This window comes from Physeter macrocephalus, chromosome 4, assembly GCF_002837175.3.
Source record: "Physeter macrocephalus isolate SW-GA chromosome 4, ASM283717v5, whole genome shotgun sequence".
Classification (NCBI taxonomy): Eukaryota; Metazoa; Chordata; class Mammalia; order Artiodactyla; family Physeteridae; genus Physeter; species Physeter macrocephalus.
The window spans coordinates 19,580,434-19,586,404 of NC_041217.1; positions in this window are offsets into that span (position 1 = coordinate 19,580,434).

Below are 5,971 nucleotides of genomic sequence, written 5' to 3' on the forward strand. Positions count from 1 at the left end.
TGCCATTTGCAGCAACATGAATGGACCTAGAGATTATCACACTAAGTGAAGTAAGTCAGACAAAGACAAATATCACATAATGCCACTTAAATGTGGAATCTAAAAAAAGATACAAATGAACTTACTTACAAAACAGAAAGAAACTCACAGGCATAGAAAACAAACTTACCAAAGGGGAAAGTGGGGGGGGAGGGAGGGATAAATTAGGAATTTGGGATTAACAGATATACACCACTGTTTATAAAATAAACAACAAGGACCTACCGTATAGCACAGGGAACGATATTCAAAATCTTGTAATAACCTATCATGGAAAAGAATCTGACAAAGAATATATAGGTGTATGTGTATATATATATATATATATATATATATATGTATATGAATAACTGAATGGTTTTGCTGTACACCTGAACCATTGTAAATCAACTCTATTTCAATTAAAAATTATTTTAAAAAAAGAAAGCTGAGGAGGGGCTTCATGTGAGGTAAGGGAAAACCAAGATAATACGGAGTCAAAGAGGCCGAATGAGTGTTTCATGAAGTTTGTCCAAAGCTGTTGAGAGTCAGGGGGAAGGCAGAAAAATGCTCATTGGCCCAGGCAGCATGGCGGGGGCAGATGGCCATGACCAAGCAACCCTGGGTGGGTCAGGGTAGAGGAAGAGGGTATAAGAAGGGAGGAAGTGGAAGCTGTGTGTGCAGATGGCGCTTTCCACTGGTTTGCCGTGAAGGAGAGCAGAGACCCAGGCAGGACCTAGAGAAGGGTATGGAGTCATGGGGAGAGCTGAGCATATCTGTAAGCTGAAAGGAACGATCCAGTGGGGAGGAAGAGGATGGTGATGTTGGAGAAGGGAAAGCTGAGGGCAAGCTGAGAGAGGGTACCAACAGCAAGTGTCAAGGGAATGGCCTTGGGGGAAGAGGGCCATTTTCTCTACTGGGACACCGGCAAGGTGGAAGGAGAAGCTGGGGCAGGTGTAGACAGTGGTGGAGGATGAACGGGTTCCCTAATGACTTCTGAGTCAGTTGAGAGATGAGGTGGGCTCATCTAATGAGGGTATGGACACTGTGTGTGCTTCTCTGTGTACATTGGGGGCAGAGAGGCTTGTGGAGAAAGGAAAAGGTAAGAAATAATATCTGGGAGAGAGGGACAGTCAGCCTACTGGACTGACGGACTAGGCTGGCCAGGCAGCGTTGGAAGTCAAAGGCAGGTTTGTGATTGTGATGAGGGATTTTAAGTGGTTATTGGAGTTGGAAAAATCGAGGATGTAGAGACAAGATGTGTGAGGATGTCCAGGTCACCTACATGGATGTTGTCGTCACGGAGAAGGATGACAGAAGTTGGGGGTGGAGAGAGAAAGGGGGAGGGGCAACCGCACAATCACTGTTAGTCGGTGGTCGGGGTCTTCATTTTTCTGTTGCGATTCCACTTGAATCCCTTGGATGCCCTCAGTCTAGCACCAGGCCTTGAAGAGAAGGAGGAGGAAGAGTGGGTACCAAGAAAGAAAGGCCCAGTCGTTACCCTCAAGGAGCGTAGAATTGTATCGGGAACCCAAGACTTCCGTGGATGCAGCAACGGCAGAGCAGTAGGAGATTTTAAAGACACAACTGGGGGTCAGAAAGGGGTGTGCCCTGGAGGCGGAGGAAGGACTGGGTGGGCTTTCAGATCAGGTGGATGGCGGAAAACTCTCGACCCAGCCTTCAGCAGATCCAGTAACTTCGCTGGAACAGAAGAGAACGGGCTCTGGTTTAAAAAATACAACAAAACTGGTTTGGTTTTAAAAGTAGCAGCTTCACTGCTGTTTCCAAGAAGATCGCTGAATGATCTGGAAACATGCGGGGCTGGAAAGCCCTTTTCAAGGTGCTGATGTCTGTTCTGAGCCCCCGAGTGTTCGGATGATGGGGTTGGGTGGGTGTGGGACACCAGAGAGCTGGGAAAATGCTAGCTGGCTCATTTGCCCTGGGAAAATGAGGCGAAATGATTCTTTATGTATGGCACCACTGTGCATGGAAGATTACAAAGTTGCCTCGCCTAACCCTTTGCTTTTCTCTCCTGTTCTTAAAAATAGAACGTTGGGAAGGTTATCACCAAAGGATGCCGCTACATCGTGGTCGGCCTGCAGGGATTCGCTGCTGCCTACTCCGCCCCGTTCGGAGTGGCCACCAGTGTGGTGTCGTTTGTCCGCTAGTGGGAGCTGCCTGGGCAGATGCCACGGGAGTGGCCGGAAGCCTCTGTTCCTGGAACGGTGCGAATCCAGGAGCATTTCAGACTTGAACTCACAAAATACTCGGAAGAAAGAAAACGTCTTGGGTCAACTGGATGAGTGTTTCGGATGAGTCATTCCCGCGCACCCGCTGAGCTTTCCACATGTCTGGGACACAGGTGGCCCTGGTGGACAGTCCCGCAGAGCATTAGGCTGAGGCCAGGCTTGGGATTAGGATTAGTTCGCTAAAACCGGAGCTGCCCGTGAAGGGGGCAGGGGCTGGTGTGGAGACAAACACTTGACAGAAGTCCGCGCTCTGGGTGGGTAGCGGAGTGGTGATTAGGGACAGGGATGGGGGATTTGGATCTGGAGTGAGCTGCCTTGCCCAATTCTGGAAAGCTCACAGGCTGACAGGGCTCCCAGCCCTTAGCTGCTTCGGTTCTGAGGACACCCAAGGAACTGTTTGTTCCTGAAGTCACCCCCCCATCTCCCTCCTGTACCCCTTTGCCACCGGGAGTTTTAATTACAGGCTTGAGAAGAAAGAAGGGAGAAAAACCTCTTTGAAGGCCACGATGCTTTGAAAACTGTGTTGACAATGTGTCACGACTGTTTCAAGTAGATGAAGACTTGTCACTTTCACCTTCTCTGACATGAATGTGGAGGTGGTGATGCCCTCATCAGCAAGTTCAGATGCAGGGCTGCCGGGCCCAGTCCAGCCCAGTCCAGCCAAGCCACGTGGAGCTGGCCAGACTCTCCTGCAGGCAGATGGCTGGCTGAGGTCGTGGGCCTCCTGACTCAGCTGCCTGGGGTACCATCAGCACCCCCGTGCTCGACATCAAGCCGACGAAGGGTGCTCTCTCTGGGGAGAGAGGGAGGTGCTATACCTGGAAATGAAAGTGTATGATTTAGAGAAGGAACCAGAACGTAGGAGACAGGTACAAAGGAAGCAGAAGAAGGATGCTGGACGAGAGAAGCGGAAGCACAGGTGCCAGGTCTGCGTTAGCAGCGTTGGAAAATCTTAGGCTCTGGGCGGGGTCCAGGGGAGGCTGGGTGACCAGAGACGCCGTGCTGGTTCTTCCAGACCCTCTGAGGCCTGTGAGCTCACATTGGCTGCCTTTGGAGCAGCCTTTCCTCTTCTGTGCTGCCCAGTCTGACGTCATCTCAGCTGGATTCAAAGTTAGGGCGGGCGAGGGTCCTGGGCCTGGAGGGTGACCCGTGGACTGCCACTGGACCGTCGGACAGGCGGGGGCCCGCTGCCAACCGCCACGATAGGCCCCTGTTCTGACCTGGTTTCCAGAATGTCCTGAAGTCCAAAATAGTTATCAGGGACCCGTCTGCGGGATTGCTGGCAACACCTGCTCGTTGCCCTGTGAAGTTTCCCGGGGCAGGGAAATGAGGGCTCAGCGCTCATGCTTCACCCGTCCAACCCAACCAGGCGGCACCGGGAAGTGGAGAAGGTTGGAAGACAGACAGAAGGACAGAAAGAGGAATGAGTGGAGGAGAGCGTTGTAGCCGTGAAGATAGATTGTGCTTCACGTTCGGGAGGCTCATGTTGAAGATGAACTTGGACCCAATTCCTGCATCATTAAATATCGGTGAGGAAAAGAGAAAACAAATGGTCTTGTTGTAGCTCAAATGATGAGAGTTGGTGATGGCACATCTTCACACATGTACGATAATTACGGCGTGCCTGGCCACGCTGGGAGTCAGGGAAAAGAGGCGACATCCGTGGAAGAAAAAGCAAAGCATCGTCTGGTGGGAAAGAGAGTCAGGCCTGTGCGACCTGCTGGTCACAGGAAAGGCATCCGGGAAGAAGGAACCTGTGTGGGTTTGGAGGACGCCTTCCCGGTGGCCCAGTACTGCTGACCTGCCCCCCGAGAAGCCCGTCGAGTCTCCCAGGGGACGTAGAAGTGTGACCTGGGCGGGACGAGAGCGGCTGAAGCCTGTCCAAGGGAGAATCGCCCCCCCCACCCCCAAATTAGAGACATTATAAGGCCAAGCACATTTGGCCCTCACGTTTGAGAATTCTGCTTAAAAATTAATCCAGAAATTTCAAAAGTCAAAACCTCGCAGGGATGGTCCTGGGAGCCAGATTCGTGTGCACAGAAGATGAACTGCTCTAAACTGTCACTCAGCTGAGTTGTCGTTTCCCCCGAGACAAGGCACCCATGCTGCAGTTTACCTTTTTGCCTTTTCTTTCTCTTTAGTTTTTTTAAAAAAATATATCAGCATCCACACCCTACTAAAAATTGAGTTTTAGAACTTTCCCTTTACATGATTGACCAAGAGGCTTCTTTTGTATGCTTTTCTTCCATATTCTGTAAATAAAAGCCCCAATTTGTCTAATGTTTCTGTGCGTGAAGAGTTTTTCACCCCTTCGTGCAGTGGGGGACACTTCCCTGGGGCCCGCAGCAGGAGCCCAGTGCTGCTTCCCCAGACCAAGGGGGGTGACAGGGGCCCTGACTCGCTGGGGACTCTGCTTGGGTGTTAAAGGGGGACTGTTCTCCAGAGAACGGGTGTCCGTGTGCAGGAGCCTCAGCTCATGCATTTGTTAATAACGAAGATTTCCAGAACCTCTGATTTGGATCTAGAGAGTCTGGTGTGTGGCCAGGAAGCTGCATTTTCCACAAGCAGCCTAGAAGATTCTGAAGCAGCTGTTGCTCTGCCTGAGCTGGGAAATGCTGGACCCAGGGGCTGCTGCAGGTTGCATTGGCCAGCGGGCTCCAAGGTGGGACCTCAGGTCAGCCAGGTGCCAGCCCCAGCCGGGCACGCATAGGATGCCCACTCACTGAGCCTTACAGAAGCTTCTGGAATTGCTGTCAGATTATCCGCCCAGGCAGGGTTGGGGCCACGTGTGTCAACCAACCTTTAGGCTTAGGACAAAGCAGAAGCTATGTCCCTGATGTCTTCAGCTGCCCTGGAATCACCCCTACTCTCCCCCTGCTCAGCACCTGTGCTTTGTCAGAGAAGCTCCAACTGGTGTCCGTCACCAAGAAGTACCCCGAAGCAGGACTTGAACTCAGAGCTCCCCCTCGCATCCACCCATAGTCCTCCAGGGCATGGCACTGCCCCCAGCAGAAAGTGCTTGTGGGGCTGAGAAGCCATCAATGCAATTTTAGATTCAGACGGCTGCTGTGACAGGTTTTGCACCTGTGATGTCCCCCCCGCCCCTCTGCAGGAGCAGAGACGAACTGAATTTAATTTTGTGATGCCATCATCCCCAAAATGTTGTGAAAACTTTATAGATTTTCCTGTAAACTTATTTTATAATACAAACTATACCCAAAGTTAAAGAAAAACAAAAAATAAAACAAAGCCAAAAAAGCGAATGCCCTCAGCATCCTTGTACAGGCTGCATTTGAGAAGTTCCGTGATTTTGCCAAATGCCCAGATGGTTCCTGAGTAAAAAAAATCTCAAATTCCCTTGACCATTCATGGAGAAATGGGGAAAAATTAATAATACATGGGATCGTGGTTTTTTTAGAGGCAAAGTTGTTTTTGAGCCAAACCACTCTATCGTAGCCAAAGGGAAAGAAGATCTCTTCAGATTTTTTAGCAGGCTCACTGCTAGATCCCGGTGGGTACACAAACCACACAAGAGCGGAGGAGGCAGAGAAGGGAGAGGAAGGAGGAGAAAAATAGAGGCTGGCTTGCCTGACGCCCCAGGGGTGCCTGCTGGCTTGCACCCTGCAGCTCCATCTAGAGACAGAAATTAGGATCAGAACTCAGCACCTTCAAGCACGGGCTTTGCTTTTTTTTTTTTTTTTTTT